This window comes from Canis lupus, chromosome 35 (genome assembly GCF_003254725.2).
Source record: "Canis lupus dingo isolate Sandy chromosome 35, ASM325472v2, whole genome shotgun sequence".
Taxonomy (NCBI): Eukaryota; Metazoa; Chordata; class Mammalia; order Carnivora; family Canidae; genus Canis; species Canis lupus.
The window spans coordinates 25,075,661-25,089,810 of record NC_064277.1 but is presented as its reverse complement, the minus strand read 5'-3'; the positions used below and the strand labels follow the sequence as shown (position 1 = coordinate 25,089,810).

The following is a 14,150-nucleotide window of genomic DNA, read 5'->3' as shown; positions in this document are numbered from 1 at the left end:
TAACAATTCTTATTACATTTTATAGCATATACATATGTATATATACATCATCACATATCTTAATAAATGCTACTAAAATTCAGTTTATGTTTATGCTATCATTCTTGCCTTTCATCACAGTAGAATGACACACTACGCCTTTCCCCACAGCTGAAAATCACCAAAATGCTGTATATAAGCAAGACTTTACAGGATTCAAAGTGCTGACAATAATGTAAGGATCTGTAAGGCTGAACACTAAGTGAAGAAAGAGAGGTAATTAAGTGAAGAATTGAAAATGCCCATGTGTGATACTTATAAATGCATTTAATAACACCTAAGTGCTCTGAAAAAGGCACTGGAGAAGTTTACTGTCTTTATCTCAAGGAATTGCTGGAAGCAGTAGAATTGCATTTTGCCAAAGAATTTACAAAAGCCCTTTCTTTCCATGATGCGGTTAAAAGTCTGTAGCTCCTTTCTACATAAATAGCACTGTGGCCTCAACTTTTTTGAAGGGGATTGACATTTGGTATGGGTGGGTCTTCACGGTTTACGCAGCCAGTCAGTAAACCGGAAGGTAAACTACGTTTGCAAAAGGATTGTGGGCACCCGCTGAGGGGGGAGGGGGGGACCTTTAGATCTTCAGGCTAACGCTCTCTCAACTGAGCTACCTCAGCTAACCCTGGGGAACATTTCTTGTCAATTACTCTTGAAATAACTTCCTCTGAACAGCCTATTTTCTTTTTTGTATGCTACATTTCAGGAAAAATAAATAAAGTCTTGTTTTCTGCAAATGTAACATTTTGCCCATTTCAAAAATAATTGTACCAACATAAAAATTAGACAACGGGAAACATATTCGAAGTTTCCTGAGTATTATAGGAAGAACAACAACAACAGTAACAAACAGGTTAAAGAAAATTTTATATATGGTTTCTTAGGATATGAATTAGACTGCCATAGGGCTGTGGTGATTCAGAGCTTCCTGCTAGAAGAATTCAAGACAACGTCATTTGGAATAAATTCTAGTTTGGACCTCAAATTTTTATTCTTTTAAAAGTTATTTTTATTCCTTTTCCCTGTCGTTCTATTGAGGTATAAATTACATACAGTAAAGTACGCAAGTCTTAAGTGCACAGCTTGATGATTTCTACAAGTTTACATCGCTGTGTGACCATGTCAGTTTCCTTAGGATCCCTCTCCTTTGCTATACTCCCAAAGTTAGCCACTGATCTGAATTCTCATTATATGTGCTGTCATTTATTTTGTAGCTTCATATACATTAAATCAACTTGAATCTGCATTCTTCTATCTGACTTCTGTAGCTCAATATTGTCTTTGAGATTCATCTGTGTTTTTAATCTGTGAAAACAGTTTCTTCCTTTCATCAACTTCCATTTGGTAATACCACAATGTACTTGTTCATTCTAATGCTGATGGGAATTTGATTTCCAGTTCTAGGTTACAAAAATTGTGGAACCTTCTTGTGCATAGTTTTAGGTGAACATAAGTGCTCAACTATCAGATAAATAGATACATACATAGGTAGATACAGAGATACAGAGATAAATGAATGAAATTGCTGGGGCATAGGATATATGTATGTTTGACTTTATTAGAGGTTGCTAAACCATTTTCCAAAATGAACATATTAATGTACACTATTAACATCGATGTATGAGGCTTCTGGTCACTTCACAGACTAGCCAACACAGGATATCATCAGCCATTTTAATTTTGGTTATTCAGGCCATGATGTAGTGGAGGTTCTTTGTGATTTTTAACTTGTATTTTTTTTATGACAATGATATTATTTTATTATCAAAGGGAGGAGAAAAGATATTTTTTGTGTTTCTCTGTATTTTTAAAGATATTTTACATTATGGGGCTATTATTTGGATAATCGAAAAAATTAATAATTTAGCATATCCTATATCAAAAATTATATGAGCTATTCGCAGTATATTCCTCCTGTATAATGCAAAATGTTATAGTATTTAGGTATGGACAAGGTCAAACACAAATCATTCCTTCTTTGCTCAAACCTGCAGATAAGGCCAAACACTGTCACTCCCAGCTGAGTTCTTGGTCTTTGTCACATTAGTGATTAGCTAAGATGAAACCTGTTTGTCTCTGTTTCCCCTGGTTCAATGATTCCAGAAGGACTCAGTGGACTTAGCATATAGTTGTCTTCACAGCTATTCTTTATTATAGCAAAAGAATACAGAACAGAGTCAGCAAAGGGAAAAGGGTCATAGGGGAAAGTCTGGCGGAAAGTAGGTACAGGTCACACAGGAGGGGCTTAATTCCTTCAACCAAGAATTGTGACAACACATGAACAATGTCCACCAGGGAAGTTGACTAAAGACTTGCTTCCCAAGATATTTAGGGGAGGCTGCCTAGCATATATCAAAACTCCAGATGCAGAAAGAAAACAGATGTTCAGCACGAACTATATGGTTTCCGTGAACAGCTTAGGCACAGCAAGCCATTCCTGTCATCTTGGAACTCTCTTCTTAAAATCTTAATTCCTAGGGGTGCCTGGGTGGCTCAGTGGGCTAAGCATCTGCTTTCAGCTCAATCATGATCCCAGGAATCCTGGGACTGAGCCAGGCATTGGACTCCCTGTTCATGGGGAGCCTGCTTCTTTCGCCCTCTTCCCCCTCTTTGTGCTCTCTCTAATAAATAAATAAAATCTTAAAAAAAAAAAAAGTTCTTAGTTCCCAGGTGCCAACGAAGGGCCAACCTTGCAAGTAGGCCTTTCTAAGGAGAACAGTCTCAGGGCTGCGATGTTAACTCTTTCTGTAGCAACCCCCTTGAAAGTGGCTAGATATACAAATGGACACTTCCCATTCATCTGATCAAAGTTTCTCCAGTGCAAAACAATTCCAAATACTTCATCTGGAAGTTGTGTTCTATTTCCTGTAAAAGTCTAAGGCAAACTACCCAGCAGAGGACACTGATCCTTCGATCTGGAGTGCTCTCCCCTTTGCAAGAGCCTAAATAAAGTTTATGTTCTCATCTATCTGGTTTTGTCTTTGACAATTTGGTGTCCTGAGTCATACAGAAGTAAAAGTCCAGCTGGGACACTGTCTCATCCACCCAGACACTGAGTCCTCCCAAGCCTCCTGTGCTCCTTTTCTGGTGGGATCCTACAGTGAGCCCAGTGCCTGATCCAGATGCTCCTGACATTCATCTGTGGTAGCTTGGTAAGGATTTCCTCCTCAAATCAAATCCTAATGTCATTCATACCTAAAAGCAGCTGGGATTTCCCAGGGAGCTTCTAGGAAATCAGCAAAGACTTGCTCTTTAATATTATAAAAGGAGAGGTGTTAGAAATAATTAAATTTATTTGCTATATTGATCAGTTTCATGAGAAACATTGTCAAATCAGAATGTTTAGGGGACACCTGGGTGGCTCAGCAGTTGAGTGTCTGCCTTCCACTCAGGTCGTGATCCTGGGGGAGAGGGGGCAGGTTCGGGGATCGAGTCCTGCATGGAGTCCTGCATAGAGTCTGGCATCAGGCTCTCTGTGGGGAACCTGCTTTTCCCTCTATGTCTGTGCCTCTTTCTTTGTGTCTCCCATGAATAAATAAATAAAATATTTTTTAAAAAAAGGAAAAGAAAAGATGTTTAGCCCTCTACCTGGAGTTAGTCAAACAGCAAAGTATGAGGGCACAGTCCCCTAGACTTCCCTCCCTTCTGGCACTATTTGCAAGTTTTGAGGATTCCCCAAAATGCCTTTGGGTTTGATAATTTGCTAGAAGTAGTCACAGAGCTCATCAAAGCTATTCTACTCACTGGGTACAGCTTACTACAGGGAAAAGACACAGACTTAAATCAGCCAAAAGAAAATACACATAGGGCAGATTCAAAATGAAACTTCTGTTGTCCTCTAGTTAAGCTACCCTCCTGGCATCGATGTATGACAATACAGGGTATTGTCAGCTCAGGAACTTCACCTAAGCTTCCATGTCCAGAGTTTTTATTGGGGGCTTCATTATCATAAGCAATCGATCACCCATGTGCCAGGCTGACTGGTAGAGTCACAAAGCCCTCACCTGTAATCACATGGTTGGTATCTCCAACACGACTACAATATGTGGCCAGACCCACCCCAAAAATATATCCTACTATTAGGTATGACATAAATCATTTCCCAGGAGCTGAAGCAAAGGCCAAACCTCACTTTGGGCACAGTCCAATTTTTCACCACATGAATTGGGATGGGTTCCTCTCCATACACTCACCCAGAATGGTGTCTGGCAAAGAAGAGAATATAGATAATTCTATTTTTTAAAATTTTATTTATTTATTCACGAGAGACACAGAGAAAGAGGCAGAGACATAGGCAGAGGGAGAAGCAGGCTCCATGCAGGGAGCCTAATGTGGGACTTGATCCCAGGGCCCCAGGGCTACACTCTGAGCAGAAGGCGGACGCTCACCCACTGAGCCACCCAGGCATCCCAATAATTCTATTTTTGGAAGAAACTAACAACATTGATAAAACAAAGGAAATTTTCAACTTTTCATATTTGTGGACCATTCTCCTGGGCTCCCGGGGAAGCTATACTCTAACATTTACCAAGGTTAAAATGACTCAGCAAAACCTCTATTTCTGCCCTGACCACATATTGTATACCTGCTTCATTAAAAATAATAACCAAAGAAGAGCTTTCCAAGCATAAAGATAAGAAAAATTTAAAAACCTCCTTGGTTCCCATTAAAGCCATACAGCCTCACACATACTAAAAACATGAGATGAAGTCTGTAACTTTCTGGAATGCTCTTCACCATGATGATTCTGTAATTTTTTAAAATGTAGAAAACATATATAACCCTGTACCAAATGTTCCCTCCCTGGAACACTCTCTTCTTTGTGAAGATTGTGTATCCTGTGTGGCTCACCTAACTTGGGCTTAAATTAAACTCTTTTCTTTCTCTTTAAAATGTTTTAAAAAGCTTGTTAAATTTGAGAGGACAATACAAAGCAATGACCCATTCAGGGGGGAATTGAGTGGCACGGAGATAGGACTAGGGAGGACCTTTATATCTACAAATATTTGGAACCAGAGGAATAGATTATCTAGGCAAAAAACAAAAAGTTAAAATTAGCAAAATTATTATATGAAATATAATTTGGATGTGATGAAAGACACAAAAGTAAGGCATATTTGTGTAATGGATAAAATCACTTCAGAGCTTTATAAGGACATGGATCTTTTCAGTTTGCACCAGAAATAGAAATGGAAACTGGGGACAAATAAACAAATAGTCAAAATTGTTAGACCCAAAAGGTCAAAATTGTTAGAAAAGTTTCTTATTCAACAATTTAAAATTCTGCCATTCCATAAATAGTTTTAAAAAATGATTAGACACAGGCTGATGTGTTGGTTAAGCATTGGTTAAGTGCTGGACTCTTGGTTTTCCTTAGGTCCTGATCTCAGGGTCCTAGGATCGAGCCCCATGTCTAGCTCTGCTCAGCGTGGAGTCTGCTTGGAATTCTCTCTCTCTTTCTCCTTCTGCCTCCCTGTTCTCTGTCTCTCTCTCTAATAAATAAAATATTTTTGGGACACCTGGGTGGCTCAGTAGTTGAGTGTCTGCCTTCAGCTCAGGGCATGATCCTGGTCCTGGGATCAAGTCCCATATGGTGATCCCTGCGTGGAGCCTGCTTCTCCCTCTGCCTGTGTCTCTGCCTCTGTCTGTGTGTCTCTCATGAATAAATAAATAAAATCTTTAAAGTAAATAAAATATTTTTAAAAAATTTATTGGACACATATGAAGAGGGAAATCTTTAAAGTAGAATTTCTGGAAAAAAAAAAGTAGAATCTCTGGCCCCTTCTGATGGCAGTGTGAGTTCTTGGGGAGAGGACTCTACGCGGACTCTAAGACAGACTCATTACCAATTCTACTTATCAGCTGATCATGTATATGAATCTTCATTTGGCAGAAGTATATGTCAACTCTAGAAAAGCCCTGAGTTGTAGTGTTTGAAATATTCAGTATTTTCACCTGGAACAACCAAAAGAAACACCTTTTTTCCTCCTCATCATTGCCATCCAAACCACTTCAATTTTTCCTCCTTCCTTTGTTATCTTCCTCTTCTCTCCCCAAAATTCTGAGTTGACGCTACTATACTGTTTTGAGACTCTATGAATATTTCTGAGAATTTTCATAATGGACCACATAATTAAAAGTTTAAAAACTTGTCCTTGATAAGTGAACTAGTAGGAAAGATGGTTGTGTATATAAATACATCTTTTTTACAATGAGATAAATGTGAATTTAGTGTTGCAAATTCTCTATTAGTAAGAAAGAAAAAACCATCAGATTTTTTTTCTGAGCTGTGATGAATGAGCAGGAATCTGTTGTGTAGACCAGATGATAAGAGCCTTGTAGGTAGAGAAAGGAATCAAATTGGCCACAGCTACTCATGCTCTTTTTTTTCCACCCTGCCAAATCCCTTCTCTAACCTGTGACTTCATCTTCATATTCTTTAGTGAAAGAAACTGCAAGACAAAACAAAACACTCTTGTTAATATTGTTTATCTCTTAGTATCTACGTTTAACCTTCATTTTGCTAAAATAAATGAATTAAGCCAATAAATCAAAAGAAACTCTCATCCTAAGGGGTTGTGGGGGAGACAGAGGGAGCAAAGGAGCAGAGAGCTCCATGACAGTGGACAGTTCACTGAGAGGTACAATCTACTCAGAATCAGGAATTGAGTGGGGTAAAAAAGAAACAAAAGCACTTAAAATACAGTCCTTGTTCCCCCTGTCCCCCCCAGGAGCAGAAGATCCCATAAGGGAGGGAGTGAAGCTAAGAGAGGCCCAAGCTAACACATCATGGACCTGGCAGAGCAGGCAAAGCTCACAGGAGAAGCCGGGAGGTGCAGCTGCATGGTCACCAGTGGAGAAGTGTATGCAAAGAGAGAGAAATGAGCCAGGGCAAATGAGGGTATTTCTCAAGGCATAGAGGCCTTTAGGGATATGGACTGTGAGCAAGGAAATCTTGCGAGACATTAGGAGGTAAGAGAGGATCAAGAAAACTCAGTAACAGGTAAATATGGGGAGCAGAGAGAAGAAGCCAAGAATCCAAAATGAATCTCTGCCACAGATTGGCACAGCATTATACTAAGTAAAAGAAGTCTAACACACAAAAAGGCCCACAAACTGTATAGTCCCATGTACACAAAATTCTAGAAAAGGCAACATGATAGCAATGGACAGCAGATCAATGGTGGCCAGGAACAGGTGTGCAAGAAAGGATGGACTACAGAGGGAAGGAGGAAACTCTAGGAGGACTGTCTTGTTCTCATCTTGAACCTGGTGGAGTAAACACATGCTTTGTGAATACTCTGGCAAAGTAGGGGATCCTCAAGGATGTCCACATGACAAGCCCCAAACCTGGGAATGTGCTGCTTCACATGACAAAAGGGATTCTGCAGATGTGCTTAAGTTTAGGCATCTGGGTGGCTCCATGGGTTAAGTGTCTGCCTTCTGTCCAGATCATGATCCTGGAGTCCTGGGATCGAGCATCTGAGTCATTGCGGGGGGGCAGGGGGGAATCCCTGCTCAACAAGGAATCTGCTCCCTCACTCTGCTCATGCTGTATCTCACTCTCTCTCAAATAAGTAAATAAAATATTTAAATTAAAATAAATAAATAAAAAGTTCAGGATCTTAAAATATGGAGATCATTCTTGGTTATCCAGAGGGTCCGATATAACCATAGAGTCCTTAAAAGGTGGAAAAGAGGTATTAGAGTCAGAAAAGATGTGACAACAGAAGCAAAGATCAAAGTCATTCACTTGCTGGCTTTGGAGATGGAAGGTGGCTAAGAGCCAAGGAATGTGGGCAGGCTGTAGCAGGTGGAACAGGCAAGGAAAGCTCTCCCCCAGAGCTTCCAGAAGACCACAGCCCAGCCAGCAGCCTGATTTCAGTGCAGTGAAAGCCCCTTTAGACTTCTGGCCTGTAGAACTGCAAGACAACAATTTTGTGCTATTTTAAGCCACTAACTTGGTGAAAATCTTACTAAAAAGGAGACATTAGAAAGAAAACTCCCTCATTGTTTTCTGTTTTGAACAACTCCACAGAAGTTGGTGTGATCAGAGTCGTAAAATCAAGAGACAGCCCAGCCTTTGATAGGTTGGAGACCGGGAGAGCAAACAGCTGTAACCCCCGGGGACACTTCCATCCCCTGGCTGTTCTACTTTCACACTGTTTCCTCAAACATTGTGTGGTCATTGCATCAGGTATTAGCTTTTTTAAAATTATGGAAGAGTCTCTTCTGTTGAAAAATATGCTGGCATGAGCTCTTTTCTTCATTCTTCTCTGACTCTGCTTCTGGGGCCACACCCCCAGCTAAGCCTTTGTGTTTGTTCCTCCCTCTGCCTGACCCTGAGGAACCCCATCACTGTGTGTATCCAAGACTTTCTTCTGACCTCCCCGCCTCTGCCTAATGCCACTTGCCCGGAGAGGCCATCCAAACAACCCTGCATGTAACTGCACTCCCATCACATATCCTGGTATCTCCTCTGCCTCCCATCCCGTTTTATTTTTCTCTATAAAACTTCATCTACTTGTATATTCACTTTTTATTGGTCACTGTGGATTTCTCCCTACTAGAACTTAGCATCCAGAGCACAGAGGCTTCATCTTTTTATGCAGTCTCGACATCTAGGATGGACCTGGCAAGAAATATGGACCTGGCGCTGCATATTTGCTAGGTAACTGCATTTGTGAGAAAGAGCACAGGAGAGGGAGTGGATTTAGGCTAGATGATTTTCTCACATGTTGATGGGACAGCCCCGCGGGGATTTCGGTCAGAAAAGCGCAGCTGGTCAGCAGGATGCCTGGCTCTGGGTTCAAATGGGAGAACGGGGTGGGAGAGAAATAATTCAGTCATCAGTATTTGCAGAGGGGCTGTAATTAGGGGCACGCATGGAATACAAAGAATACGTAGATCATTAGCCAAGAGGAAAGCTGGACACGGAACTGTCGGGAATATCATATTTAAGGAACAGAGGAGGGCCCCAGAGACAGAATAAATCCAGTGAGAAAAAAAATAAAAATAAAAAATAAAAAATAAAATAAATCCAGTGAGAGAATGGAAGGAAGCAGAATAACCTTGAGTCATTTATTTCGGAGGTAGCGTCAGAATGAATGTTGTTTATTTTCTGACGAAGAAAGATACAAACCCAGCACCCACCCCCCTCCTGGGCCGATGTTCACTGCTGGAGGCTGGATTATGTGGCTCAAATCACATAAGACTTCACAGGTGGAATTCAGCAACCTCAACGCGGCTTGTGGCATCAGAGCAAAGCTTCTCCTTCCCGGCCGAGGTGGTGGTGCTGCGGGGGTAGGGGTGGGGGTGGGGGGAGGGAGGTGGGGGTGAGGGCGGGGAGGGGGGCTCCCCTACAAAGCTGCGCCCCGGGAGCGCACGAAGCCGCAGAGCGCAGGACCCAGGCTCTCCGCTCGCCGGCTCAGTTCCCAGCGAGCTCAGGATTTCTTGAAGAAAGGAGAGGGGAAAGGATGAGGGGGCTTCCTTGGAAGCTGTGCACGGCTGTAAGGTCGGAGGAGGAGAAGGAGAACCTGCTTGGGTAATTCCATTTGCTTCCTTCTGGTCTGTGGTTTCTTCCCGTTCGAAAACTCTCAAATGTCCTCCTTCATCGTGGGAACATCCGCGGGCTCAGCGTGGAAAATAAAAAAAATCCTTTTTCTCTGGAGGGGAGGGCAAAATGCATTCGTAGAAAAGGAATCTGAAATCGCGAAGGGAAGAAAACATGCTCCAGGTGAGGCTCGAACTCACAACCTCGGCATCACCCGCACATATACTGCTGTATAAGTACCGCGCGCTAACCGATTGCGCCACTGGAGCATGCTTTCTCCGGAGGGCCGGCGCGCGCTCTACAGAGCCTCGGGCTGGCCGCGCCGTCCGCGCGCCGCCTCCGGGAGCGCGCCGAGCCCCGAGGCCGCCCCCCGCCCCTGCCGCTCGCCCGCGCCGCCGCGAGCGCTCCCAGCCAGCCCGCGCGGTCCCGGCGCCTCGCTCCCTCCTGGAAGAGGGAGGCGCCTCGTCCTCTACGCCTCCGGGGACCCAGGCCCGCGCCGCCTTGGGGAGCCCCGAGCTGCCGCCGAGGAGGGAGGGCGCGCGGACTCCCGCTCCTTCCCGCCTTCCCTGCGAGAAGGGAACGATGCCCGTGGAAGACCCGAGCCATTTGGCCGAGGCGCGGCCTCCCGGCGCCCAGCCGGCTGCTCGCGGATGCTCCCACTGCACCCGGGACCCCGAGCAGCCCAATCCGCCAGCCCTGGCCCCGCGCGTCCCCAGGCCGCGCAACCCGCAGGCTGCGCACCCCCTTCCCCAGGGCCTCCCGAGGCCGCCCGAAAACCGCGTCCCAGGTCGGAGCCCTCTGCCCCGGCGTCTCTTGCAGGAAACCTGCTAGAGTCGTAATGACCCATCAATTGTGCGGCCTGCTAGGGCGGCCAAGGCCGTGAGCCCTACCCCCACCTCCGCTCCTCCACCTGTTTCGATCCTGCAGGTTCCATGCAGATAGTGTACCTCTGCGACGCCGTGCCCACCCGTGACCCTCTTCCCCTCCTGGGGCCTCTCATTAGAAAGGCCAGTTGTGTGCGCTTTTTTGTTTGCTTGAGTATTTGATTTTGCCTGGGGAAATTGCAGCTTTCAGAGTACACATACCCACACGCGCACATACACGCACATCTGGGCTTTTATGGAATAATTCTCATGAAGTAGAAGGAAAATTGTCTAAAGAGGGGAATAGCCTGCCTATTCTTGACCACATAATGCCTCACACACAGGACTGCAGGTAATAGAGCAGCGTCCAGGCTTCTCCTTCCAGACATACGAAAAAGTCAGCGAGGAGAGAGAAGGTGCCTCGGTGTCTGTTGCACTGCTGTACGCCTATCATTCCCTGTGTATTAACACCTGAACATGAGGAGCAGGGAGAAGCACCATAAGCTTCTTGGCAGATGACCACCTCAGCAGAGAATTCCCTCCAGACCCAGCAATTGCACTGTTGGGGATTTACCCCAAAGATACAGATGCAGTGAAAACGCCGGGACACCTGCACCCCGATGTTCATAGCAGCAATGTCCACAATAGCCAAACTGTGGAAGGAGCCTCGGTGTCCATCGGAAGATGAATGGATAAAGAAGATGTGGTTTATGTATACAATGGAATATTCCTCAGCCATTAGAAACGACAAATACCCACCATTTGCTTCGATGTGGATGGAACTGGAGGGTATTATGCTGAGTGAAGTAAGTCAATCAGAGAAGGACAAACATTTATGGTCTCATTCATCTGGGGAATATAAATAATAGTGAAAGGGAATATAAGGGAAGGGAGAAGAAGTGTGTGGGAAATATCAGAAAGGGAGACAGAACATAAAGACTCCTAACTCTGGGAAACAAACTAGGGGTAGTGGAAGGGGAGGAGGGTGGGGGGTGGGGGTGAATGGGTGACAGGCACTGAGGGGGGCACTTGACGGGATGAGCACTGGGTGTTATTCTGTATGTTGGTAAACTGAACACCAATAAAAATAAATTTATTATAAAAAAAAAAAGAGAGAGAATTCCCTCCAACATCCTCAGCATGCAGTCCTAGGGAGAGAGACCAAGTTGGCCTGAACTTCTAGAGGTCATCCCATCTAATTAACAGCCATAGCAATGGCCCCTGGTCTAGAGCTTACCAGTGGCCAGGCACTGTTCTAAGTGATTTATGCAAATCTCATAACAACACTCATGGTGGGTGTTTGAAGTCTGGAGCTAGAGAAGAATCAATATCTAGGGAATGCTTGTTCTTAAGGGATGAAAACTTGACGTCACTCCCAGTATAACTGGCTATTAAACTGCCTTTCATCAGAGAAGACAAGTCTGTGACATACTATAGGCATTAAAGCATGAAATCATGTTCATGGAGGAAAAAGGAGAAAGCTAAAAACTTGGAATAATTCATGTTAAAAAATAATAACCATCTTCTGACCTCTGTCTGCACTTCCATGGAAGCCTGGTCTGTTTGGACTACATCATGGGCTCCCTGCCCTCTGACTTCAGCTGGAATTTAATTATGCGAGCACTAGAAGGAGACCAGAATGAGAGAGCACACAGAGGTTGGAGGGTTCATTTTTTCTGCGTTCTTTTCTGGGGGTCAACTCTGTCTAGTTCATCAGAGTGGACCTTTCCATAGTCCAATAGCAGCTCCTTTCCTCCCTCCTTCAGGCCCTCGGGGTGCTAAGCAGCTGATACCAGTAGCCTTCTACTCCATCCTTCCCCAGCCTGCCCACACCTTTATTAAATAGCCCCTTTCTGAAATCCTCCAAAAAATATCCCATTGTGAAGGCATCTTCTGTACCCTCTTGATTTCCTGATTGCTAGAAACTATGATGGAATTGACAATTATGAATGACTGGCAGGAGTTTGGGAGATAGTATATAATATTATGTTTTGAATGGGAGGGGCAATAATATAGAAATAAACATATTTTTGTAATTGATGGGATTCAGAACATGCTACTCCAAAATATGGCACCTGGGCAAATTAAATATTTTAAGCTGAAAGAGTTTGAGAAAATGTGAGAAGCAGGAAGATCACTGTGACTCACCCCCTGCCCTTCTCCGCCCAAGCAGGTCATAAAACTTGTGTGAGAGGTACCCTGAGAAAAGGAGTATCCTTATGTCCAAAGACAAAGGGACTCCAAGAAGAATCCAAACAAACAGTTCCTCCTGGTTTACTAGAACTTACCTTGTACCCTTTGTATCATATTTCTCCACAACCATCCAATCTTCGTCAAACTGAGCATGAAAATACTCAGCTTTAACCACTCCCTCAGGGTTTCATTTCCTTATGAAGGCTCCCATCTCACTTAAACCTTTTATCGAGTAAACATTTATGCTTTCCTCTTGATAATCTGTCTTTGTGACTTTAATTTTCAGACCCAGTCAGGGACCCTAAGACAGTCAGGGAAAACTTTTTCCCTTTCCTATGTGATAGTGATCCAAATACAGGGAAACCACTGGATCTTTAACCTAATTTTCAAGAAAACGGTGGAGTTTTGGTAATGACTGAAATGTCCTATTAAAGTCATCTCAGACAGAACTATAGAGAATGCTCAAATTCTGTCTCAAAAAGATGATTCTGAAGAATCTATGATTCCAGGCTCTCATCATTCTGCTCTGGAAAGAATCTGATATGGCTGGGCTCCATGTGCCACTTGAGAAAAATGATGTCTCTTTATAACCTGAGGAAAATGCCATTTACCTTAGTGTATTTTCTCTCCACAGATCTCTAAAACCATACTAATAACATGAAAATGCTGAAATAGCATTTTAAAGATCTATTTATTCGTTTTAGAGAGAGAACAAGCATGAGGGGGGTAGGGGTAGAGGGAAAAGGAGAGAAATCCTCAAAGCAAACTCCTTGTTGAGCATGGAGCCCAAAGTTGGGGCTCAATCTCAGGACCCCGAGATCATGATGTGAGCTTAAATCAAGAGGTAGTGGCTTGGAGTGCCTAGGTGGCTCAGTTGGTTAGGCATCTGCCTTTGGCTTGGGTTATGATCCCGAGGCCCTAGGATTGAGCCCCATGTCACACTTTCTGCTCAGTAGAGTCTGCTTCTTCTCCCTCTGTGGTCCCCTGCTTGTATTCTTTCTCTCTCTCTCTCTCCCTCTGTCAAATAAATTATTAAAAAAAAAAAAAAGTCAGTGGCTCAACTGACTGAGCAACCCAGGTGCCCCTGAAATAGCATTTTAAACATCTCAGGAACTGGCTGCTATGTGCTTCTGGAGCATAAAACTCTCCAACACCTTTCACTCCGTATTTTTTAGAACCTCCGTATTTTTTAGAACCAGCCTAACTTCTCAACCTCGGAAGAACTGGAAAATTGCCTAAAACCATACCCATGAATAGTTCCCACCCCCAGAGATTGAGTTTATTGGTTTGGGATAGATCCCAGAAACCCATATTAAAAAAACAACAACAACAAAAAATTCCTAGTTGGTTATAATAATCATAGATGCTTCCTGTCTCTTAATCTAAGGAAACAAATAAAAATAAGGAAAAAAATATGGATTTCTCGTGCTCAACTGGAAAAAAGGCTAAAGTTATACATATGTTTTAAAAGGGTCACCCAAAGAATGAATAATTTTAGAGCACCA

At 43.5% G+C, this 14,150-nt stretch overlaps 1 non-coding gene across 1 annotated transcript; it reads right to left on the bottom strand.

Annotated features, from left to right (window-relative positions):
- Nucleotides 1-9,764: 9,764 nt before the first annotated feature.
- On the bottom strand, nt 9,765-9,858 carry TRNAI-UAU (transfer RNA isoleucine (anticodon UAU)). Its single transcript has 2 exons — nt 9,821-9,858; nt 9,765-9,800 (listed from the first exon to the last, which is right to left on the bottom strand). It is a non-coding gene; the product is annotated as a tRNA-Ile (tRNA).
- Between the last annotated feature and the right edge of the window lie 4,292 nt (nt 9,859-14,150).